Source organism: Notolepis coatsorum (genome assembly GCF_963971535.1).
Source record: "Notolepis coatsorum genome assembly, chromosome: 13".
In the NCBI taxonomy this organism is placed as follows: Eukaryota; Metazoa; Chordata; class Actinopteri; order Aulopiformes; family Paralepididae; genus Notolepis; species Notolepis coatsorum.
The window spans coordinates 113,289,655-113,316,820 of record NC_140177.1 but is presented as its reverse complement, the minus strand read 5'-3'; the positions used below and the strand labels follow the sequence as shown (position 1 = coordinate 113,316,820).

General features: G+C 42.3%; 1 protein-coding gene across 9 annotated transcripts in view; it reads left to right on the top strand.

The window, feature by feature from the left end:
- dlg1b (discs large MAGUK scaffold protein 1b) overlaps positions 1-27,166 on the top strand; it is a 408,802-nt gene that overhangs the window by 192,928 nt on the left and 188,708 nt on the right. The window lies entirely within an intron of this gene.

The following is a 27,166-nucleotide window of genomic DNA, read 5'->3' as shown; positions in this document are numbered from 1 at the left end:
CAATTTTACACAATTCCTGTGAGTCTATGGAACACATCTGTAAGGTTTTTTTCAAAAATAATTCATTGTTTTGTATTTCTAATCAAGTACTCTAAATTTTTCTAATCTACTTTTTTTCTACTTTTCTACTTCAAGAGACGTGATAATGTTACCCAGTGATTTAGTGTAGAGGGAGAAGAGAAGGGGTCCTAGGACCACGCCCAGCCTCGGAATGCCATTTGAGTGACAGACCCCCATGTTTGTAGCTCCGCCCATACTACTCTACTAACGTCAAAGTGAACCTAATACACAAACAAATATGGCTCAAGCATACGTTTTCAAATACAATCCAATCCACAAAGGGATGACACCGAAGCAGGTACCCATGCCATACCATTTTGGGTATAGAGAAAACAAATGACAGGAAGAATAAGATTGCTCTCTCACTCCGTCTAACACACACACACACACACAGCGCTTGTACTAACGACGTTAGTAACGTTAGATTTTCTTGGCGCAATAAACGGAGCTAAGATAACCCCCCCCAAACACACACAAGGAACATAATCATTCATTCGCAATACACACAAGTAGGTCTACAACGAAGCACAGAGCTAAGATAATGTTAGCTAAGCTAGCTTGCTCTCTCACTCCATCTAACACACACACACACATGCAGACACGGTGCTTGCACTAACGTTAGACTTTCTTGGCGCACACACACACGGAAGAGTACCGTAATACACAAACGGATGAATGAACAAGGTCCTACTGCTAATTAACTAATTACGACGTACTGTATATGTATGTACTTACTGATTCGATGCTTTCTTTCTGTTCCGAAGACTTGGTATAGGCTAGCTCCCTTCTTTAGCAACAGCCAGGAAATCACGGCAGCATTATAAAGTCCTTTGTCTTTGCAAAAATCCAAAAACGAACATGGCCCATTGCTTCTGGAGCACGATATCATTATCACCTTATGTTATGGATGGATCATCACCGTTTGTCCTCTTCCTCTTCATAATTAATAGTTCGCCATTGTAGGCGACTCCGAGTAGTTGGGAGAGCATTCGGCGGGTCGCCAAAAACAAACTTGGCCCATTGGTGACGGATCACGACATCATCAGGGAATGAATGCAAGGACATATTCACTGCTTGGCAGTCAGGAACAGCACAACGTATCTTGCCCGTTTTGCTCATAACGTTTTTAAATGCTAACCCAATGCTAACTCACTGTTAAACTTCAATTCCACGCAATAATGTTTGAGTGTGTTCACCTGCAGTGGCTCGCAGCTGGCAACAAACATAGAGGGGGGCGGGCGTTATAATGAAACTTTTGACGTCAAAGGTACGCTAAATTGCAGATGACTCACTTGAGTGAGGGACAATATTGTGAGATGAGAATTGGAAGAATGTGCCAAAATGAGAATTAGAGACATGGATCCTATTAATATAAGTCCACATAGCTAGAAAATAATGCTAAACACTGGAAAAGGCCATTTATAAGATAGTTCCCCTTTAACAACCTCCATTAACTGGGTATAGACTAACTGGGTATAGACTGACTGGATCTGGAACAACTGGGTATAGACTGACTGGGTATAGACTGACTGGATCTGGACCAACTGGGTATAGACTGACTGGGTATAGACTGCCTAGATCTGGACTGACTGGGTGTGGACTGCTATGTATTTCAGTGTCTGGTTTGTATCGTTAGCCTAACCCAACTAAAGTCCAAAGCTCATTTTCTATAATCTCCTCTGTTCCACGATACACCAGCATCCATAGCATGGCAACAGGTATGAACATGTTTTAGCCAAGCTCTACTGTACTGTACACAAGGCATCCCCTGTCCTTAAGTCCATGTCCACTCCCAATCCAACTGTCTCTGTTAACACTTTAATCGCCAAGGACGCCTAAACTCGTCATTCCCCGCCATGCTAATTCTGCCAAAGACGCCGTAACACGTCATTGAGATCAATATTTCAAAAATCTGTGATCGCAATCATATTTCTCCCCCGGAGACTTGAGATCTACTGTTGATCCCCTCTCAACTCTCCAACGGTTCAAGAGCGCCATCTGGTGGCGGATCGGTGGATCACCCAAACCGGAAACGGAAACTGGTGCTCATCCAAATTCGGTCCGATCACTCGCTATAGGTCCCGGGACTCGAGCGCGACACAATGGATAGTGATCCGTTACCAATAACTCGATAAACAATATGATTTGGACGTATATACTATTATACAACCTGGAGATGGATCGCATATTTCAACATCCCATAATAGGAATATTTTTGCTCCACGCTCATCGCCCAACGCTACGAGGAAGCTGCGGTGAGTTTCAGCGTTTTTTTTTTACCGTGTTCGATACAAACTGCTCTAATGATCATATCACCCACACTAGATGAATCATCTAACGTTGGCCACGGAATTATAAACGACCCCCCCCCCCCCCAATCCGGTCAACATCAGATGATAAGTAGTAACTTCTAGAAGCACGTCCATTTGACATTTTTTATCTCGCGCAGATCGCTATCAAACTGTATTTGATCATCAATATAATGCATTTAGGGCTATAAATCACGTTCTGCAGAATGCTGCAGAAAACGATAAAAACATATTTATACTTTAGACCGTATTTTAGTATGAATATGTGAATGAAAAAGTACAACGTTCCCACATCCTGAACGATAGATAATTGACGTTGAATGGGCCATAGTAATGTCAATTTAGCAATACAATTTAAAAAGTTATAGCCCTGCAAAGAAGTGGAACTTCTCCATAGACAAATAGAGCTGGCAGAGGATGGTATAATGATGTACATAAGCCTGGCGAAGAAAGTGTTAATAATAATAATAATAATAATAATAACTTTATTTGTATAGCACCTTTCATTCAGGGGATTGCAGTTCAAAGTGCTTTACATCAGTAAGAAATAAGACATCAAATCCGTGTAAAACAAGCAGCAAGAGCAAAGCATAAAGTGGGATAAAATAATGCAGATATATTAATCAAAATCATATCAGAACCTCAGGTTCCAATAGGCTTCTTGAATTTCTGTAATCTGTTACAAAACATGATAACGGTAAAATAATAGCAAGGGTAAAGTGCAGACATAAAATCACAGTTTTTCACATTAGGATATAACATCCTACACTTTGTTTATGGTTGGATTCAGTTTTAGTAGAATATAATAGAATAGACATGAAATTAGCACATAAAGTGCAGACATATAAAATCACTGTTTTTTACAGTGCAATAATTACTGGATTACTGTTCAACAGTAATGGATTACTGTTCAACCCTTCCATTAGGGCCTGGCGATTAATCACGTTTCAATTTCAATTACTTTTGGCTTCCGACGATCACGAAAACGAGATAACCGAGATAAACCGGTTATTGTGCCACATGCCGCGTTGCTCTCATTTAGTCTTGTATTGTATTGTCCACGCAGCGCACCCTTCCTTCACAGTTGTGTACTCTCCCCCCGAGAGCCCAACCAGAGTAGTTCCAGCTCATGTTGAGAGGGAGGAGGGAGCCACTGCGTGTTTCTCCAGCCTTTGGTTGAGAAGTTTTATAATCGTGATTTCAATATCGATCAAAATAATCGTTTTTGCCAAAATAATCGAAAAGCCTTACTCGTCTACAGCACACAGTAACTCCCTGTCCCTAGTCCATGTCCACTCCCAACCCAGCTGTCTCAGTTCAACCCTTCCAGTTCACTTGACTTGTTCCTGGTGACGGATCTGCCCTCCCCTCCTGATCTCTTGTGTTCTCCTTTTGACATGACGCCGTGACCCCCCCTCACCTCATGATACGCCGTGACCGCGTCCCCGACCGCCAAGAACCTTGGTGTCGTCCTCGACGACCAGTTGAACTTCTCTGCTCACATCACAGCGACAACCAGAACCTGCAGATTCCTCCTGAGCAACGTCAGAAGGATCCGCCCCTTCCTGAGAAAAGAAGCCACCCAACTCCTCGTCCAATCAACAGTCATCTCCCGCCTCGACTACTGCAACGCACTGCTCGCCTGCCTCCCGGCCACTGCCACCAAGCCTCTTCAACTCGTTCAAAACGCAGCGGCCCGCCTGATCTCAAACCTACCGAAGTCGGCCCATGTCACCCCACTTCTTAGGGACCTGCACTGGCTCCCCATTGCTGCACGTATCCGCTTCAAGGCCCTCGACCTAGCATACCGTGCGGCAAAGGGAACCGCTCCCGCCTACCTCCGGTCAATGGTCTCTAACTACACACCCTCAAGACCCCTATGCTCTGCATCTTCTGGCCGCCTCAGACCTACTCCTATCCAAGCTCCGGGAGGGTCATCAAAGAGAAGCCGCCTATTCTCAGTCCTTGCCCCACAATGGTGGAATGAACTACTCACCCCAGTTAGGACAGCCGAATCACGTCCAATCTTTCGCCGTCGACTAAAGACGCACTTCTTCAACCATTATCTGAATTTTAAAAAAAGAAATAAAAAAAATCTAACCCTAACTAACCTTACTGTCATGCACTTGTCCTAATAAACTAACCTACACTGTAGCACTCAACACTTTATGAACATTGTTACTCAGCTGGTAGAGTTGTGCCCTTCCTGATGACTTGTCGTACAGAACTTGTAAGTCGCTTTGGATAAAAGCGTCAGCTAAATGACTAAATGTAAATGTATATAACTAATCAGTTTTGTCAACAACATAAATAATCCAATAAGGGCACGGTTGGTACAAAAGTGATGGTGACGTCTTATAGTATAATATTATAATATTAGTGTAGCCTAAACTTTATCTGCAACTGTGAAGAAAAACCCCATTGGTTTAAACAGATTGAATAGACATATACAAAAAATTCGAATGTTGATTTAGAATTCGAATGTCAACATTATGATAGAAACTTCGAAGCATTCGGTACAACCCTACATCTGTGTTAAAAGAGCACGCCAACATTTTGGGAAATTAGCTTACCGGAGGGTCATCAAAAAGAAGTCGCCTATTCTCAGTCCTGGTGGAATGAACTACCCACCCCAGTTAGGACAGCCGAATCCCTTCCAATCTTTCGCCGTCGACTAAAGACTCACTTCTTCAACCATTATCTGAAATAATGAAGAAAAAAAACGAACCCTAACTAACCTTACTGTACTGTCGTGCACTAATAAACTAACCTACACTGTAACACGCAACACTTTGATGAACATTGTTACTCAGCTGATAGAGTTCAGTGTTTCCCCTATATGCATTCAGCAGCGGCGCAGCGCATAGCACATAGCGACCGCCGCTGCTATGAACTAGACTATTAAAAGAAAATTATTAAAAAAAAATATATATATATATATATATAATATATATATTTTTTTATTATTATTTTAATCATTTCATTTGGGCTGTGGGGGGGGGGGGGGTGCTTAATGTAAAAGATTGACCTGAGGAAAAGGCTGCATGGAGAAAGCACTGCAGTCTAGTCGATTTTGTGTTTTGAGCACAAAGTTCATCATAGATCTAGCCTCTTTATTTTGCTCTCAAAGTGCACCAGATTGATGCATTTAACTTAAAAATGTAAAAAAAAAATAGAGGTTTCGGGGGGGCATGCCCCCGGACCCCCCTAGAGGCACAGCGCCGCTGCTGAAATTTTTTTCAGGGGAAACACTGGAGTTGGGTGGGAATCACCAGTTTCATCACGATACGATACGATATCGATTCTTTGGACAACGATACGATATTTGCCGATATCACCAAGTCTGCCACGATACGATACGATTCTATTCAGGTGCCTGCGATCGATATGAGACGATATTATGTGGCCATTTAACACAATCAGTCACATTTAGATCAACTAAAAAAAGGCTACGGAAATATCAATTGACGTTTTTTTTTGAGCTCTTCCAGACATTTAAATGAAAAACAATCTAATAAAATTTTTTGGAACTCACAACACGCGAGCTAAAACCCCTTCCTCTCCCAAACCGTTCCTACAATTGTTTTATGTTGCATGATGATCATATCAACATTATCTGTCCATCCTCAGTAAATAATATCAATATAATAATACTCCTGACTTCATCTGGTATTTTCAAACGCACACGCGCGCACACACACACACACACACACACACACACACACACACACACACACACACACACACACACACACACACACACAGAATGCCCAGTCCCCACACACACACAGACAGAATGCCCCGCCCCTCCTCCTCCTTCCCCTCTCCTCTCTCCGTTTCTCTCTCTCTTAGCTTAGTTAGTTTAAGCAGCTAATGTAACGTTAATTTAGGTCTGGCCACGCGACGTGGGCATAAAAGAATGGCGACGATGCAAAGCATGTTGGATACATTTGACCCGTTGCGGGGGGAAAACTGCACAGACTTATATCGGGTCACAAAATAGAGGCTCCCTAGCGCTGCTCTGCTGAACAGAGCTACACGGAGTTTCACAACACTGACATATGACGTCGCCGTCGCTGGATTTTCAAAATAAGAGTATCGCAATATGAATCGATCTTTTTACGTTGCATCGATCCTATTTGATTATTGATAATAGATCGATATATCGATCTGGATCGATGTATCGTCCCACAGCCTTCCTGATGACTTGTCGTACAGAACTTGTAAGTCGCTTTGGATAAAAGCGTCAGCTAAATGTAATTAACACTTTGGCTGCCGGAAAACGCCTAAACACGTCATTCCCGGCCATGCTCAAGTTGCCGAAGACGCTTTACAGCGTCTTTAATATCAATATTTCAAAAATCTGGGATCGGATTCATATTTCCCCTCCGCTGGCCTGAGATCCACCAGGAGGACCCACTGAGCTCTCTGGCGGTTCAGGAGCGCCATCTGGTGGCCGATCGGCACAATCGCTTAACAGGAAGTGACGTAGAGGTTGTGCTGGTCGGCCGTATTACTTCTGGGCACTCGCTATAGGTCCCGAGGCTCGATCTCGACACACTACATAGCGATCGATTGCCAATAACTCGATAAACAACATGATTTGGACGTATATACCATTATACAAGCTGGAGATGGACCGGGTAAATCGACATCCCATAATGGTAACATTTCTACTCTACGATGATCGCCCAACGGCGCGCGGAGACTGGGGTGAGTTTTAGCGTGTAAAATTACCGTCTTCGATACTAACTGCTATTATCAACATTTGACCCACATTAGATGATTGGTATAACGCTGCCCACGGAATTATAAACGCCCCCTAGCCCATCCGGTCAACATCAGATGACGTGTAGTAACTTCTAGAAGTACGTCTAGTTGGAATTTTTTATATCGCGCTGATTGCCATAAAACTGTATTGCGTCATCAATATAATGTATTTGAGGCTATAGATCACGTTCTGGAGAAAGCTGCAGAAAGAGATGAAAACATACTTATACATTAGACCATACTTTACTATGAATATGTGAATGAAAAAGTTTAACGTTGCTACACAATGAACAATACATATAGGACTTTGAATGGGCCCTAATAATGGCAATGTAGCAATAGAATTTAAAAAGTTATAGCCCTGCAAAGAAGGGGACTTTCTCTATAGACAAATAGAGCTGGCAACCTACGGTTGATAATGAATTTAACCCATGGCAGCCAAAGTGTTAAAGGTCACATGTTATGTAAAATGTACTTTTTCAGTGCTTGTACACATTAGTGTCGTCAAAAATATCGATTTTACGATACATATAGATTCTGAATATATATATATTTTTTTTTTTTTTTTTAGCATTTTTACAGCTTTTCTTGGTCACGCAGGACCGACAGAGGAGAGGGCGAATGGGAGGAGAGGTGGGGAGGACATGCGACAAATAACGTCGGGTGCTGGGATCGAACCTGGGTCGGCCGCGTAGGTGCGCGTGGCACTATGGTACGCGCCACAAGGGCGCCCCTGATTCTGAATATTTAAAACAGTTTCAATACTAATTTCCCGCAATATCGATACTTTCTGCGAAATTATATTTTTTTTTCACGAGTCACCTTTTATTTTACAAAAAGTGATGTTTGGTGAAAGTTAGATTTGCACTTTATTAATCCCAATAGGGAAATTCATTCTTGTTTGATGATCAAGAGGCACCTTTTATTTGTTTTAGGTGAAGTTTGGTGAAAAAGCAAGTTATTGCACTATTAATCCTTTTATATATATATTATAATTTTTTTTTAATGAAGATTGGTGAAAGTTAGGTTTGCACTTAAATCCCAATAGGGAAATTCATCTTGGTTTGATTATTTTTTTGTGTCAAATAAAAACAAAGGTTATTTGAATGATTTCTAGTTTTCAAGAGAAAAAAATCGATTAAAATCGTAAATCAGATTTTTTTTAAAATAATCTGAGATTTTCTTTTTAGGCCATATCGCCCAGCCCTAAAACAAAGGGTTTTAAAAGTGTTATATTTCTCTTCTCTTATAATACCAGAGAGAAGGTGAGGAGAATCGACCAGCAACAAAAGCAAAAAAAATTAAAAATCGTTACATTTTAAGATTAAAATCTTTCCCCTGTGGTATCGAAAATGGTATCGAATATCGATACTTTTCAAGGTATTGTATCGAAGTTAGAAATTCCAGTATTGTGACAACACTAGTACACATACATTTGATGTCTCTGTCTCTGGGCCTACTAACACGCAAACCCGTATTTAGAAGCTGTGCCTTTTTAAACTAGCTGTTTGGACTAATGTCACAATGATACACTCATTGCATATCAAGTCAAGTCAAGAGTCAAGAGTTTTATTTGTTACGGCATACAAGTCTACAATGAAATGCGGGTGGTCTTGCCCGCAACGATGTGCAATAACATATAATAGAATCCAATAGAACAACATTGTGCAATAAACAAGTAACATTGTGCAATAAACAAGTAACATATTAGGGCATATCAGTATATGTACATAAGTTATTTACAGAGCATGGAGGACATGCTAGGTCCTTTGGTAGTGTCTTTCTGTACATGCTAATTTATACAATCTCCGGTTATACTATACTATTTTTAAAGTGACCTTTCCTTAGTGGCCATAAGTGTGGGCGTGTGCAGCATGAGTGTGTGCTTGCTCATGTTAAAGTGGCTGCTAGTGTGTGAGCATGTGTCGTGTGTGTGCTCATGTGTGCTTGTGTGTGGAGAGTTCAGTGTTCAAGGCTCTGATGGCCTGGGGGAAGAAGCTGAGCCGAAGTTTCTCTGTCCTAGTAGCTGGTGTTCGCAGGCGTCTGCCTGACCTCAGCAGCATGAACAGGCTGTTGTTGGGGTGGTGTGGGTCTTTCATTATTCTGCAGGCTCTGGATTTGCACCTCTTGTCGGCTGAGCGCACCACTCTCTGTAGGGCCTTCTTGTCCTGTGCCGTGCTGTTTCCATACCAGGCAGTGATGTTTCCAGTCAAGATGCTCTCTACAGCTCCGGAGTAGAAGGACTGGATTATCTTCCCATATGGGTGGTCCTTGACTTGTGTATGGGTACATATATGTGTGTGTGTGAGAAAAACGTGTGTGTAGAAAATGGTGGCTTGCTCCTAAACTTTCTAGTTTTCCACTAAATATGTGACAACATTTTACATGCGAGGAAATAGGACATGCAATTGCTGGATCATATTCATATTATTCAGATTCATATTTGATACAGCTTTGATACAGACACAGAACCAGCCTGTCGAGAACAGGACTGAAACGAAGGGATATAGAGGCACGCTAGAATGCATAATCGGAGTGGTATTTTCACTGTTTTGGGCAGCTGAGAGACCTATATTAACTTGTTGGAGTTAATGCAGTATGTGCCCTTTTTAAAGCAGCTTGTAGACACCGTAAAGTCACCCTGGATAATTCCCCTCTTGCCTAGGGATGCAGTGTTATGTAAGGTGAGCCATAAATGGCCCATACATTACATTGTCAGCAAAGGCTGTTTGAAATGCATGTCTGGGCAAAGGTTTGTATCAGAGCAGGGGGTTTAGGGTCTTATTATCTCACAGACTCGCACAGATTCAAAAGGATTGTGGTTGAAAAATGCACCGTTGTTGTTTTTTTCTCCAACTCGAGTTCTGCACAAAATAACAATCTGTATATTAGTCAAAGTGACGCCTCCAAGAGGAGTTAACCCCTGTGTGGTGTTCAGGTCTGTGGGACCCATTTTCAATGTTTACTAAAACATTTATATGTGGTGTTTGGTCCACTGGACCTGAAGGTGTGGAAATTGTAGGTGCAAACAAGTATATATGGTAAAAAGGTTCACCATCTATGTCTACACTTCTATTGATAATGTGATCTAGCAGAGGTAAATGGCAAATATTAATTATATGCTCTCTAGATTGCTTGTAATTGAGATAAAGTTAACATCTGTGTAGGGCTGCACCGAATGTCATTTTTTAACATTCAAAGCTTCTATTGAAGTATTCGAACGAAGCTTCGAATGTGTGTAAAAGAAAAAAGACATTTGTAAAAAAAAAAAAAAAAAATGTTTTTTTGTTTTTATCCTCAATTTGAATAAAGTGATTAATCTGATTAAATTAGTTATTTTTTTTATTAAATCAACTTTCTTTAACACATTGGTTGCCAAGAACGAGTTACGCTGTTTTTGCCCGCCATGCGTTGAACGCCAAGAACGACTTACGCCGTTTTTGGGATCAATATTTTATTTTTTCACCATGGCATTCATAATTCATCCAGCCAACCTCCGGACTGCAGTGGGACCCTGTATGAGATTGCAACGCCTCAATACCGCCGCCTGGTGGATGGTTGGGCGAGTTACACTCACCAAAACTGGAAGTGCCAATCGGTGCGTCGAGGAAATCCCTCCGGCAGTGATATCTTGTTACGTGGATCCAGACAAACACTATAGTGCATTTGGATCGCTTTCTAAACTTAATAATAGGGATGCACCGAAATTTCGGCTTTTGGCCGAAAGAGTTTTTTCACCGAAAATATATCACCGAAACAGAAGCAACCTGTAACCTAACGCGTGTTGTTGTGATGATGTCATCAAAACGCGGATTCAGTGATTACATGCGCGCTGTGAGCTCTTCAGTCCTGCGTGATACTCCTCTTGGGACTTGGGAGCAATGCATCTCCTCGGGAGTCGCGCTGTTTCTATGTAAACTCTGCGCGCAACGAGTCCAATAAATGCGTCTTTAACATACTTTATCCTTATTTACTATATGCCCGTCGCGGTTAATCACTGAGTGATCTAATATGCATATTATTCAAAACGAGAGGGGGAGGGATTGTGTTTCTCACATTGACGCTGTCTGTTGCGCGTCTACTGTGCCAAAGTCATCTGGGGACTAGAAAGGTGCGCTCAGTAGAGCACAGATGTCCGCCTCTCTCCTCTCTCTCTCTCTCTCTCTCTCTCTCTCTCTCTCTCCCTCTCTCTCTCTCTCTCTCTCTCTCTCTCTTGATTGATTGATTGATTGATTGATTGAAAACTTTATTAACAGATTGCAGAATGGGTACAATACAGTACAGCTCAATACACACAATTGTTAAGGGGATGCAGACCAGAGAAAGACTTTCGTCTTGTTTACATCAGGGTCCCCCATTTTCAATTCATCAGGACATATATGACATACATGACATACAGATAGTCAGTACTGCTACATCTATACATTTATGACATACCAGATTTGCAAATACAGTACTGTTTGTGATACAAAAAGACCCATAATAGTGATTATTTATTATTTAAGTTAAGTTTTGCCATAATCATATATTTTTCCATAATCAGGTAGCTGAACAACATTGGTAAAAAAAATTCTATTCTATGAATCATTTTCGGCTTTCGGTTTTCGGCCAACTGTTTCCTATTTTCGGTATCGGTTTCGGTTTCGGCCAAGAATTTCCCATTCGGTGCATCCCTACTTAATAATCTATATGATTTCGGCGTTTATTGCACCATACAAACCGGAAATGGATCTAGGAGATCGGCGTCAAATAATTGGGATCTTTTTCCTCCAGTCTCATCGGCGAACGGTAAGAGGACAGTAATGTTATTTTCAGCCCGATTGTTTATTCATTTCACTGCAAACCATCTGATCAATATATCAACCCATACTAAATAAAGCCGTTACTGACGATCAAGGAATTATAAACAACCCCCCCCCCCCTTTCCTCCACGCATGATGAAGCATAATGTATACCGATCATATATATTAGAATTTTTTAATATAGCGTGTATAGGAAAGAAACGCCAATCGATAATCTATCATATGCTTCAGGGCCTATAACTACTGTTTTTGGAATTGAATGCCCATCACGAGAATATTAGTTTAATTTTTTTATTAGCGATCTGAATTCATATTTCATCAACCGAGTCTACTGTTGGTAAGCCTGCCCCACCAGGCGCTCGGATGTGAAAAAAGCGCCCCCTATCGTCTCCCAGATGGTAATGCACCCTTTTGGATTGGACTCCATGAAAATGGATGAGAAAAGAAAACTCCAGAATCCACATTTTACTTCTCACGCATGTAACCGGAGCTGATCAGATTCATGCTGGACCCTCAGCACAGCGTGTAATATGTGTTGTACAGTATGTAGCGGTGGATCAATAAGAGGATAGATTGTTGGAATGGCGATCAGGAATTGGAATAATCCATTTGGATACCATCTGATCTCAGGTAAGGAATCTATTTTACCAGTCTTGGGATGATCAGACCTATTTTCACGGAGATATAAGCTTTCCCCCTATGTGTCCCCCAGGCTGTTTGACTGTGTGAGCGGTCAGGAACTAGGAGAATCGGTTTTCAGCGTGCGGCACCAGCGTGCATGCGTACACATATACTATCGATGGTCTAGCGTTTATTTGAAAACTATTCATAAATAAGCCGAAAAATGACAACGTTCTAGAATATTACAGCACAGGGCGTTTATCAGAGAATCGTTTTTATTTTTTTTTGAAAACGAGGGCTTTTCAAAATGCTATAAAACGGAAATGAACCGATAAAAAAACAATCCGCTTCTACAATGTTGACTGGAAATGAGTCATTGATAAGCGACGGGCAGATTAGACACATAGCCATAATTTAAAACATAGATTAGGCGATATTAACGTTAACATTGAAGCGGATGGTGGGCATTCAAGCACTAAATGTGCGCCCCCTGCTGGGCACTGAAAGTGTTAACACAACAATGTATGAATGAAAAAATATAACGTTCCCACATCCTGAACAATAGATAATCGATGTTGAATGGGCCATAGTAATGTCAATATAGCAATACAATTTTAAAAGTTCTAGCCCTGCAAAGAAGGTAAACATCTCCATAGGCGGTGGCAGACTGGGTACTTTGATGGGCACAACCCCCGGCACCCAATGTGTTAATGAATATACCATGCAGCTGTGACCGCGTCCCCGACCGCCAAGAACCTTGGTGTTGTCCTCGACGACCAGTTGAACTTCTCTGCTCACATCGCAGCGACAACCAGAACCTGCAGATTCCTCCTGAGCAACGTCAGAAGGATACGCCCCTTCTTGACAAAAGAAGCCACCCAACTCCTTGTCCAATCAACAGTCATCTCCCGCCTCGACTACTGCAACGCACTGCTCGCTGGCCTCCCGGCCACTGCCACTAAGCCTCTTCAACTCATTCAGAACGCAGCGGCCCGCCTGATCTCAAACCTACCGAAGTCTGCCCATGTCACCCCACTTCTTAGGGACCTGCACTGGCTCCCCATTGCTGCACGAATCCGCTTCAAGGCCCTCGACCTGGCATACCGTGCGGCAAAGGGAACCGCTCCCGCCTACCTCCGGTCAATGGTCTCTAACTACACACCCGCAAGTCCCCTACGCTCTGCATCTTCTGGCCGCCTCAGACCTACTCCTATCCAAGCTCCGGGAGGGTCATCAAAGAGAAGTCGCCTATTCTCAGTCCTTGCCCCACAATGGTGGAATGAACTACCCACCCCAGTTAGGACAGCCGAAACCCGTCCAATCTTTCGCCGTCGACTAAAGACGCACTTCTTCAACCATTATCTAAAAAAAAAAAAAAAAAAAATCTAACCCTAACTAACCTTACTGTCATGCACTTGTCCTAATAAACTAACCTACACTGTAGCACTCAACACTTTATGAACATTGTTACTCAGCTGATAGAGTTGTGCCCTTCCTGATGACTTGTCGTACAGAACTTGTAAGTCGCTTTGGATAAAAGCGTCAGCTAAATGACTAAATGTAAATGTATATAACTAATCAGTTTCGTCAACAACATAAATAATCCAATAACGGCACGGTTGGTACGAAAGTGATGGTGACGTCTTATAGTATAATATTATAATATTAGTGTAGCCTAAACTTTATCTGCAACTGTGAAGAAAAACCCCATTGGTTTAAACAGATTGAATAGACATATACAAAAAATTCGAATGTTGATTTAGAATTCGAATGTCAACATTATGATCGAAGCTTCGAAGCATTCGGTACAACCCTACATCTGTGTTAAAAGAGCACGCCAACATTTTGGGAAATTAGCTTACCGTCTTCTCCAGAGAGAGATAAGAAGATGGATAACAGTTTCCTCTCTGTGTTCACTAGAAAGCTATCTGGCTGCATGTTAGCCTAGCTTAGCACAATAAATGGAAGTGGACATGGACGGTTAGCCTAGGCATTGTCCAACTAACGCCTCTCCCAAAGGCTAACCGGTCATGTCCGCTTCCATTCATTGTGCTAAGCTAGGTTAACGTGCAGTCAGATAGCCTTCTACTGAACACAGAGAGGAAACTGGTATCTATCTTCTTGTCTCTCTGGAGAAGACGGTAAGCTAATTTCCCAAAATGTTGGCATGTTCCTTTAAGATCCGTGGACATATCGAGGTGTAGTGGTTACGTCATTGCTGTTTCTCCGTGGTCCACCCTCTTGAAAACGCAATATTTCCCCATTGCCCAATCGTCTCGTTTAAAACAAATAAAGCATGAACATTTGCATGGTGTACCTTTCTGTGCGTATTCATCCACAATCTATAGCTCAACATGAAAATATTCGCAATTAATCGTAAAGGTAGCAAAATAACAACGTTTATGTTTTCTTTCACTGAGAAATTACACTGGTGGTAGAAGGGAACTCATTTTGTGCAAAAATGGAAAGCTTGCCAATGTTCATGAGGCAGAATTGTTACAATAGCCGATAAATAATCCATTTTCCCAATGATACATCCCTAAACCGGTGGACCGACCACACGGTCCAAAGTTACGTCAGACTACACCTCCCTATTGGGGGAGTAACAAAAACACCACACAGGGGTTAAACATGAAACTTGAATGTGAAATTTGAGTGGAGGGCATCCACCCTGTAGTAAAACTGCTCTGCACACCCTATTTTCTAACAGGCTTTACTTAGTTCAGCTACTGTGATGCAGTGTTAGAATAGAATACATTAAAATCATGGTTGAGAGATGGTCAAGTGTGTGACCATTTTAACTGAGGGGTTGTGATGTATTGTAATGTATTTATTTGTATGCATTTTAGTGTATTGTAACCTATACTGATTCCTACTGTGTTTTAATTATTGTATTATGTTTTAATTATTGTAGTGCTCATGTCACCTGCCCCAGAGACTACAGTTGAAAATTAGCCAACTTGGCTAAACTGGCATATTTACAGTCAAATGTTCCTTAATATGCACTGTCTCTGTATTTTAAACCAATAAATATAAGTACAAATAGAAATACTTTATTCATCCAGAGGGAAATTCAGCCCAGAAATGTACTTCAGTTGAAGTTAAGCTTCATGATATATCAAGTCTATTATACTCTTCGATGTGCTTACTTTATTATAAGATGCTTTATTTTACTAGCTTCTCTAGCGATGTTCACGTTCTTTATTTGTCAAATACACAACAATACAGGGGGCATTGCAGCAGGTAAGGAAATGATTGTGTTTCGAGCTCAGACTCAACAGTGCACAATTAAGAAACATCAATGAATACAAGAATGGTAATGATAGGTACTGGTAGTAGTAACATCAAATAAAATATAAAAAGAGGTAAGATAAAAGTCAATTATTTACAGAAAGTGTATGTGCATGATAAGGTGCAGGGTGCGTGTCCATGTCCAATAACAATAAGTAGTAGTACGATAAATAAAATAAAATATCAAAATGAGGTAAGATCAAATTAAACAGTAAATTTCTACAGAAAGTGTCTGTAAAAGTGTATGCTCATCTTAAGGCGTGTGTGTGCACGTGTCGTGTGTGTGTTCAAGAGTGCTTACTTTATTATAAGGTGCTTTATTTTACTAGCTTCACTAGCGATGTGCTTGCTTTCTTACAAGCAGGTGTGAGGCATTGTCCGCAATATATACGTGCTCTGTGAAGGCGCCCACATAGTATTTTAGTTTTCAAAGAACAAAACTCTTGGACGTTTATAAACACCTAAATATACTGACTTTTGTGAAGCAACAGCGTTTGTTGAAGATGAAAAACACAAGACTACATACATAGATTGGGAATGTAAGAAGCGCTTCTGTTCCCCAGCAGAGCTCTGCTTTACATTCTGAACAGGTGATGGGAGCTGAGAGGGTTGTTGTGAGTGACAGCACATGGGAGTGCACGTCAGCACATGGGAGTGCACGTCAGCACATGGGAGTGCACGTCAGTTGCTAGGAGATGACTCCCTTTCCAGGTGACCTGCCCCATCACAGAAGTCTGCCTGCTTAGTCAACCTTCTCTCTCTCTCTCTCTCTCTCTCTCTCTCTCTCTCTCTCTCTCTCTCTCTCTCTCTCTCTCTCTCTCTCTCTCTCTCCCTCTCTCTCTCGCTCTTTCTTTCTCTCTCTCTGACAAGCTGAACATTGCTTCCTCTGAGCACTACCTACTTCAACCCATGCAGACAGCATCTTAAAGGGAGGATAAGCCTGTTAAGAAAGAGATTAAAGCCTCTTTGAAGTCTCCTGATTATTCAGTGTTGCGGCGTCTTCCTCAGCTTGTGATCTATGCTGGTGTCTTAATGTTGAAAAGGGTTTTGAAGGGTGTCGGGCTGTACTTCCTTTAAGTTCCTTATAGTTCGTCTTCCTGCTGTCGTACTGTAGGATCTGAAGCTGTAAACGGTGTTGCCTAAATGTCAGATTCTAAGCATTAATACATAGTAAATCACTCTCATAGAGTGTACATTTAGGATCGCAAAAAGCATTTTCTTGCCACTGCCATTTTTAAAGGATGGTGCGTGATCTATTCCCCTTTGTTGACTTGAGACCGTAGAGGGAGACAGCAGGATGGACACCTGAGAGAAGGTCTTGGTGGGATTGAATCCTTGGCATGCAGGGGTACATGTGGTCCCAGTGGGCACAGCACATCATAGTAGTACTCATAGTTTGCGCACATAGTGCAAAGAAAAACCTCATGGCAACTTGATGTATTCTTTGCCGTATTTCTTAGCCAGTCACTTCGCTACGCCGACGTTGCCTTGGAAACTGCAGTTGTGCAATCGACTCCCGTGAACGTGTGGATGGGAAAGTGAAGGGAGATTGATCAGTTAATAATACATATACCTGACACGACATGGTGTGCTTCAATGCGGGACGAGGGCATCGACCATCGACACGCACCCCTAGTACAGACTTGGCACCACACACCTGGAGCTTTATCCTACCTCTCTGCTGCTACTGACCGGGTCCCATGCCCACATTTCTGAGCTTCTTTGCATTGTTGGATTGAATGCTGTGAGACTACTGAACAGTTCATCCCAGCTCATCACTGCTATGCCTCTGCAGTCTGCTCACTGCATTTTGTAGCACTTTATGATGCACCTATTCTCTCTTTTAATCAGTGAATCAAATTAGTTCTTATTTAATTAGACTAGGTTTTTATTGAATGGATTCATTTTCTATTGCATTAAATCAGTTTTATCTAATTAGACTAGGTTTTTTTATTGAATAATTCGTTTTTACTGGATTTGTATTGAGTCAGTTTGTATGTCTATCATGAGGATCAGTATTTATTTGAGTATTTATTCTAGTTATTTAGTATTTAATGGCTATAACCGAGACCTGAGTACTGTATCCCGTGCTTCCATGTCACATGGAAAAATGACAATAAACATGACTTTGACTTTGTTCAGTGAAACACAGCTTCCAGTTGTTGGGTTTTTTCCAGGGACCTTGTGAATAAAAATGACTGTGACTTCACTTGAGTCATGGGGGTCTGCCTTGTTCCTCTGCTCCATGCCTGTGCAGAGACATATCAGATACATGCTTTCTGGTCTTCCTCTGTTGGTATCTCCTGGATAATTACTTCACACTGAATATCGCAAAGAGTGGGACAAATTATCGCCTGATTTTCTTTGGTAGAAACTATTGGAAACTAAAATCAATGCTAGTGTCCATGTTATGGAACCATCACCTTATCGCGGTGGAGAGGTTTGCGTGTCCTTAGGATCCTGAGAGCTATGTTGTCTGGAGCCTAGTGCTCCTGGTAGGGTCACCCATGGCAAACTGGTCTCAGGTGAGGGAACAGACGAAGAATGGTTCAACCACTGCCCGGTGGGCCTGAGAGGGCTAAGGGAGCACTACCCTGACAAAAAAGCACCTCTGGGTAGGCCAATCCCCCGCTCAGAGGTTAACTTTTGATTACGAAAACACTGACAGATAACTTGAGCGCAAGGTCTCCCGGTGGTGGATCCGAAATGGAAAATATGACGTCTGCTAGCCAAAGCCTCTGGGAAGCTAGGAGATCGAATGTCCTCCCAACCAGGAAACCTACAAAGATAGGAACATGGAACGTGCGCACCATGTACGAAGCAGGGAAAGCTGACAACATCGCAAAGGAGATGCAAAGTTACGGCTTACACATACTAGGTTTAAATGAAACAAGATGGATAGGTTCAGGAGAGAGCAGATTAGCATCCGGAAAACAGATACTGTACTCTGGACATGAAGAAGAAGGCGCCCCACACACGCAGGGGGTAGGCATCATGCTCTCAACACAGGCGGAGAAGGCTCTCATTGGATGGGAACCAGTCTCCTCTAGACTCATCACAGCAAAGTTCAGAACGTCTCATCCAAGAATCACACTCAGGATCATTGTGGCATACGCACCAACCAACGATGCCACAGAAGAGTCAAAGGAGGAGTTCTATGGAAAACTACAGAACACACTACTCAAAGCAACGGAAAGGGAGGTGGTTATACTGATGGGCGACATGAACGCCAAAGTGGGAAAAGAAAACAACGGATACGTACCAGTCATGGGACAGCAAGGAGTGGGCTGCAGAAACGAAAATGGGCAGATGTTTTTGGACTTCTGTGCAGACAACAGCCTGGTAATTGGCGGAACCTTTTTCCCACATAAAGAAACTCACAAGACCACATGGGTGTCCCCTGATCAGAAAACATGCAACCAAATCGATCACATATGCATCAGGAAGCAGTTCAGACGATCTCTGCTCGATGTGCGAACAAAGAGAGGTGCAGATGTAGGATCAGACCACCACTTAGTCATAGCAAAGGTACAACTGAAGCTGAAAAGGGGGACCCCAGGAAACAGAATAACAAAGTATGACACCAAGAAACTGGAAGAAAAACTACACCAGAAGCACTTCCAGATCACACTGAGAAACAAGTTCCAGGCCCTGGCTGAAATGGGCAGTGGGGAAGAAGAAATCGACGAAAGCTGGGAGAAGATCAAAAACGTGTGGCAAACAACCTGCGAGGAAAGTCTGGGAAGAAGAAAGAAAGAAAACAAAATGTGGATCACCCAAAGAACATTGGACAGCATGGAGGAGAGGAAAAAGGCAAAGGACCACCTCAACAATGCCAGGACGAGAGCAGCCAAGGAGAAGCACACAAAGGAATACAACAGGATACATAAAGAAATAAAGAAAAAGGTCAGGGCGGACAAGAGATGCTACTATGAAGAGCTTGCTACACAAGCAGAAGAAGCAGCGGGACAGAGAAACATGAGAGGTATACAACATCACCAGGAAGCTCTCGGGGAGAAGGATGAGATCAGAGAAGCCCATAAAAGACAAGGCAGGAAACAGACTATCCACAAAGGAAGAACAAACAATGAGATGGGTAGAACATTTCACAGAGCTGCTCAACAGAGCACCAGCGAGCATCCCAGCAGATATACAAGCAGCAACAGACACACTCCCACTGAAAATGACCCCCCCAACAAAAGAAGAAACTAGGAAAGCAATATCACAATTGAGAGATGGGAAAGCAGCAGGACCAGACACCATTCCGAGTGAAGCATTCAAGACCGACATCACTACAAGCATCAAAGCACTCCATCCCCTCATGAGGAAAATTTGGCAAGAAGAAAGGATACCCAAAGATTGGAAAGAAGGCTACATAGTGAAGATACCAAAGAAAGGGGACCTTGCACTATGCAAGAACTACCGGGGGATCACGCTACTTTCAACCGCCAGCAAAGTCTTCAACCGGATAATTCTAGATAGGATGAAGACTGCCGTTGACATGCTCCTCAGAGACCATCAAGCAGGATTCCGGAAAGAAAGGTCATGCATAGACCAGATCGCCACACTGAGGATCATCATCGAACAGTCCCTGGAATGGAACAGCTCTTTATACATCAACTTCATTGATTTCGAACAGGCCTTTGACAGTCTAGATAGGAACAGTCTGTGGCACCTGATGGAGCACTATGGAATCCCACCGAAGTACATCAACATCATCAGAGGATCATATGACGGGATGACAAGTAGGGTACTGCACAGAGGGGAGCCCTCAAACCCGTTCGAGATAAAGACCGGAGTGAGACAAGGCTGCCTGCTGTCCCCCTTCTTGTTCCTGCTGGCCATTGATTGGACCATGAAGAAGACAACAGAAGGAGCCAGAAACGGCATCCAGTGGACACTGATGCACCAGCTTGAAGACCTCGATTTTGCAGATGACTTAGCTCTCTTATCACACAGTCACCAGCAAATGCAACAAAAGACCAACAAACTAAAGGAAACAGCCTCAACTCTAGGAATGAAGATCAATAGGGTAAAAACCAAAATTATGAATATCAACACAAAGTGCCAGCAAAACATTGAACTAGAGGGAGAGGCCATCGAAGAAACTAACTCCTTTACCTACCTTGGGAGCGTAGTAGATACAGCGGGTGGCACAGAAGAAGACATCAGAGTGCGAATCGGAAAAGCAAGAACGGCATACAACCTACTTGGTCGAGTATGGAGGTCTCGCGAAATAAAAACCAACACAAAGCTGAGGGTCTTTAACTCCAATGTTAAATCAGTCCTCCTGTATGGCTCGGAGACCTGGAAGACAACCGTAGGGCTGAAGCAGAAAGTACAGTCCTTCATAAATTCCTGCCTCCGCCGCATTCTAAGAGTGAGATGGCCAAATGTCATTACAAATCTGGACCTGTGGGAGCGCACAAAACAATTACCCCCGCCAGAAGAAATAAAGAAGAGAAAGTGGATGTGGATAGGCCATACCCTGAGAAAGGAAGACACAAACATCACCCGGCAAGCCCTACGATGGAACCCACCTGGAAAGAGGAAACGCGGCAGGCCTCGAAACACCTGGCGCCGTTCTTGGGAAGGGGAAATGAAAGAGGCTGGACTGGGATGGCACAACATCGTTCGGGAGGCCAAAAACCGCGCAACATGGAAAGAAATCGTCAGTGGCCTATGCTCCGCAGGGAGTGCAAAGGCTTAAGTCAAGTAAGTCATGTTATGTATGGTGGTAGCGGGCCCATGGGCTGCAGTAGCAGCAAGCTGTGTGCACATGTCATTCAATAAGCACTTTTATGTTACCAGTTTGTGGAATTCATGAAGCACTTCTCTCTTTTTTTTTTTTGTAGAAATTATAATAATAATGAAATAATAGTAATAAAAAAGGTCTTAGTTGACTTAACACAACTTCCCTATATCTTGATTCCCCCTGTCTGCCAGTGGTAGTCAACCTGGGGGTCAGGACCTCCAAGGGGGAAGATATACAATTAATAATAATTAGGGATGTTCGATATTGACTTTTTTACCGATATACCGATATTGTCCAACTCTTAATTTCCGATACCGATATCAACCGATACCGGTATATACGGGTCCCCCCCCCCCCCCCAAACGGAATAATTTCAACATATCTCTTGTTGTGGAATTAACACAACATTATGCATACTTTTGACAATAAATAAAACAAGAATTTGCTCTTACTTGCTTGCCTGTGTAAATAAAGGTTAAATAAATGTTAAAAAAAATAAACCGATACCGATAATTTTCTATATTACATTTGAATGCCAATATCGGCCGATAATATCGGACATCCCTAATAATAATCATTCCTTAAATTTATATAGTGCCTTTCAGGAAACCCAAGGTGCAGAGGGGGGCAAACTAAAGGGAAGGAAATCAGAGGAACAATTGGTTAAGGGTGAAGAGGTGAGATTTGAGTTGGGATTTGAATGAGCCCAGGGATGTAGCGTTGTGGATGTTTGGAGGGAGGGAGTTCCAGATGGTGGGTGCAGCAACAGAGAAGGCTCTGGGGCCGACAGTGCACAGGTTGGTGGTGGGGATGGAGACCAGAGTCAGAGGACCGCAGCCTCCGGGGTGGGATGTAGGGATGGAGGAGGTCAGCTAGGTACCGGGGGGCAAGGGAGTGAAGGGATTTGTAGGTGATGAGGAGGATCTTAAAGTCGATGCGCTACTTGACTGGAAGCCAGTGGAGGTGGATGAAGTGGGGGTGATACAATTACATCATCATGTTTATGTAGGGGCGACAGTGGCTCGGCAGGTAGAGCAATCGTCTGGTAATCCGGAGGTTCCCGGTTCGATTCCCGCTCCACCCTGGCAGCATGTCGAAGTCTCCTTGAGCAAGACACTTAACCCCCAACTGCTCCCGATGAGCAGGTTGGCACCTTGCATGGTTGACTCCGCCGTCGGTGTGTGAATGTGGGTGAAATGTGAGGAATAAATTGTAAAGCGCTTTGGATGAAAGCGCTATATAAATGCAGTCATTTACCATTTTTTTTTTTTTGATAATTTTATTTTCATTTTCAACCAGCATGGATACATACATGATATGGTCAGTGTCAAAATAGAGAATCATCCATTTTGGTTTTCTTTTTTTTTTCACCCCCACTCCCTCCCACCAGCCCATCCCCCCACCAGTTTCCTCCCACCAGCCCACCCCCCCCTCCCAGATTCAACTCAGACTCACATTAGGCAAACACTAAACTAACAGAAATAAGTAAAATACAAACATAACAAAACAAAAACAAAAACACATTCACATCTTCAACTTGCTCCGAGGTCCCAACATAGTCTCATAGATTCCACTATGGAAGTGTACCCAACCTTTCATTCTCCATATACGTCAAAAAAGGTTGCCATGTCTTATAGAATCTATCCGTAGAGCCTCCTAAGTTGCATCTCATCTTTTCCAAGTGCAGGAACCCCATTACATCTCTGGTCCATTGGACATGTGTGGGAGAGGCCTCCTGCTTCCACATCATAAGTATTAAACGCCTAGCAATTAGGGTAGAAAAAGCAAAGATTTTCGAGTGTTTTATGTGAATGGGTATATCCGCTGGTGTCACTCCAAAGATTGCGATTATAAGGGAAGGGTCAATTTTGGTTACAAATATTGCAGAAAAAGTATCAAATATAGATGTCTAATAATTATATAAATTTGGACACGTCCAGAATGTATGAACGAGAGAACCCGTCACCGTCTTGCACCTATTGCACAAAGGATCTGTCCCTGGATAAAACTTAGCCAACTTCTCCTTTGAGAAATGTAGACGGTGTAGCACCTTAAACTGTATGAGCCCATGTCTGGCACATATTGAGGAAGAGTGAACATTCCGGAGAATAGATTGCCATTGTTCATCCGAAAATTCTACAGACAGATCATCCTCCCAATGTGATTTGATAATAGTGAGAGAGGGGGAATGTAGGGTCGACAATATATCATACAATACTCCAATCGCTCCCCTTCTATATACATTAACATCTAGAAATTCATCTAAAGTTGTTTTTTCAGGCATGTTGGGAAATGTAGGATATCTGTTGCGTACAAAGTCACGAATTTGCATATAGCGGAAGAAATGAGTCCGGGGGATGTCGTGCTTTTGAGTCAGCTGAGTAAATGAGGCAAAAACATTGTCAATATACAGATCTTTAAAACTAGATATACCCTTATTGCTCCAGATCTTAAAAGCAGAGTCCAATAGGGACGGTGGGAACATATGATTGCAAGGGATTGGTGCCCGAGACGACATTGATTGTAGACAGAACCTTTTCCTACATTGTATCCAGATTCTAAGAGAGTGATGCACTATCGGGTTATGTCGGTATGCATCCAATTTTAACGGAAGAGCTGAGCTAATCAAAGCTTGCAATGAGGTTTTTCCGCAGTGGGAGGACTCAATATGCAACCACGCTGGAGTCTCAGTCGACCGATCCCCCATCCAGTAAAGAATATTGCGTGTGTTTGCTGCCCAATAATAAAATTGAAAATTTGGCAAGGCCAGCCCCCCTGACCGTTTCGCCTCTTGTAAAAATGGCTTCCTAATCCTTGGAAGTTTGCCATTCCAAATGAATGCCGAAATCTGTTTATCTAGTGTGTTAAAGAATAGTTTCGGTAAATAAATTGGAACGCACTGAAAGATATATAAAAATTTGGGCAGGACATTCATTTTAACAACGTTAACACGACCAATTAGTGATAAGGGAAGCCTATCCCATCTTTGAAGATCTGATTTAGTACGCTCCAGGAGTGGTGCGAAATTTTTCTCGTATAGATTTTTATGTAAGCGAGTGACCTTGATGCCTAGATAAGTCAGATGATCCGCTACCTTAAATTGAAATGCCTCAAATGAGATCTCCTCTGCTTCACTGTTAATGGCTAACAACTTGCTTTTATGCATGTTCAATTTATATCCAGAGATACAGCCGAAATCTCTGAAAATGGTAAGAGCATGGGGAAGCGATTCCAAAGGGTCAGACACATAAAGTAACAGGTCGTCAGCATAGAGGGATAATTTGTGTTCTAGGCCAGAGGTTCCCAAAGTCGGGGTCGCGACCCAAAGGTATTTTTTTTTTTTTTTTTTTTGTCAGGCCACTGAACTTAGAAGCAGGCCAGGACAGTGTTTCTAGTTGTATTCTAAAATTCTATTCTATTGTATTCTAAAATGTGACTATATGGTTTTATATTAACTTAATAAATAAACAAAAACGAAAAATCTACTTATTTCAACGAACATTTCAAACTAAATTACAGATTATGCACATAAAACGCTGAAAACAACTGAAGCAACAATAGTATTTTAACACTTTGATTGCCTAAGGCTAAATTCATGATATACCATAGGTTGCCAGCTCTATTTGTCTATGTAGAAGTTCCCCTTCTTTGCAGGTCTATAACTTTTTAAATTCTATTGCTAAATTGCCATTATTGTATTATTGACATATGTATTGTTCAGGGTGTATGAACGTTAAACTTTTTCATTCACATATTCATACTAAAATATGATCTAAAGTATAAGTATGTTTTCATCTCTTTCTACAGCTTTCTCCAGAACGTGATTTATAGCCCCAAATGCATTATATTGATGATCAAATACAGTTTGATAGCAATCGGCGCGATATAAAAAAATCCAACTGGACGGACTTCTGGAAGTTACTACACGTAATCTGATGTTGACCGGATGGCCGAGGGGGCGTTTATAATTCCGTGGGCAGCGTTATACCATTCATCTAATGTGGGTCAAATGTTCATCATAGCAGTTAGTATCGTACACATTGAAAAATAACGCTGAATCTTACCGTATCTTCCTCGCGCCGTTGGGCGATGAGCGTGGAACAGACATTTTCCTATTATGGGATATAGAAATATCCGGTCCATTTCCAGGTTGTATAATAATATATACGTCCAAATCATGTTGTTTTTTCGAGTTATTTGCAGCGATCGATGTTCACTGTGTGAAGACTGAGTCTCTCTAACACTAGCGAGTGCCCGGACCCCATATGGAGTGAGTCCTACCGGGTTAAAGGTAACATCCGTTTTTTCGATCTGCCGATCGGCCACCAGATGGCGGTCTTGAACCGCTAGAGGATTGAGAGGAGATCACACTTGTGTCTCAGGGCCCCGGAAAGGAAATATGATTCCGATCACAGATTTTTGAAATATTGATATCAAAGACTAGTTACGGCGTCTTCGGCAACTTGAGCATGGCGGGGAAGGACGCCTAAAAGCGTCTTCCGGCAGTTAAAGTGTTAATGAGACTATTATTATCATTATTATTTTGCAACAAGTTAGCCCTCTCATAAATAGCACATATAAATGAATAACTAACTTGAACTAACTTAATAGGATTGAAGTGATATTTGGCTTAAAAAATCGGTCGCCTGGCAAAAAAAAAAAAAAAAAAAAGCCTGACGATGTGCATTGGGCCGCGGCTCTCTGACGCCTTATTTTCTGGGTCCTGGCCTGAAAAGTTTGGGAACCCCTGTTCTAGGCAAGCCCTATGGATTCCCCTGATCCGGTCTTCCGCTCGCAACTTCATAGCTAAAGGTTCTATAGAAATTGCAAACAGGAGAGGGGACAATGGGCATCCTTGTCTGGTTCCACGATTCAGTGGGAAATAAGGGGAACATACATTGTTTGTCTTGACACGGGCCATGGGCGAGTTATACAAGAGCCTTACCCACGAAATGTACCTTTCACCTAGACCGAATTTTCCAAGAGTAAAAAGCAAATAGTCCCACTCCACCCTATCGAACGCCTTTTCGGCATCTAATGACAGAGCAATCTCAGGTGTCGAGGGTGAAGGGGTATATAAAATATTAAATAGCAAATTAAAGAAGCCCTGTCTGCCCTTTACAAATCCTGTCTGATCCGGGGATATCATAGAAGGTAACACATGTTCTAATCTGAGAGCTAGAGTTTTAGATAGTATTTTACAGTCGACATTCAAACGTGATATTGGGCGATACGACGAACATTGCAATGGGTCCTTGTTTGATTTTAACAGAAGTGAAATTGTCGCTTGCTGGAGAGTAGGAGGCAGGCATCCCGAGTCGAAGGATTCCGAGTACATGTCCAGCAAGAGCGGAGACAATTTGTCACTAAATACCTTAAAAAATTCCGCTGGAAAGCCATCTGGACCGGGTGATTTACCAGACTGCATTGATTTGATCGCCAATTTAATTTCTTCTAAGGTGATATGCTGATCAAGTTCACTTCTGTCATCGTCCCCCAAAGTTGGAAACACCAGGCCCTCACAAAATGCATCAAACACTTCAGGGTTTTTTAACAAG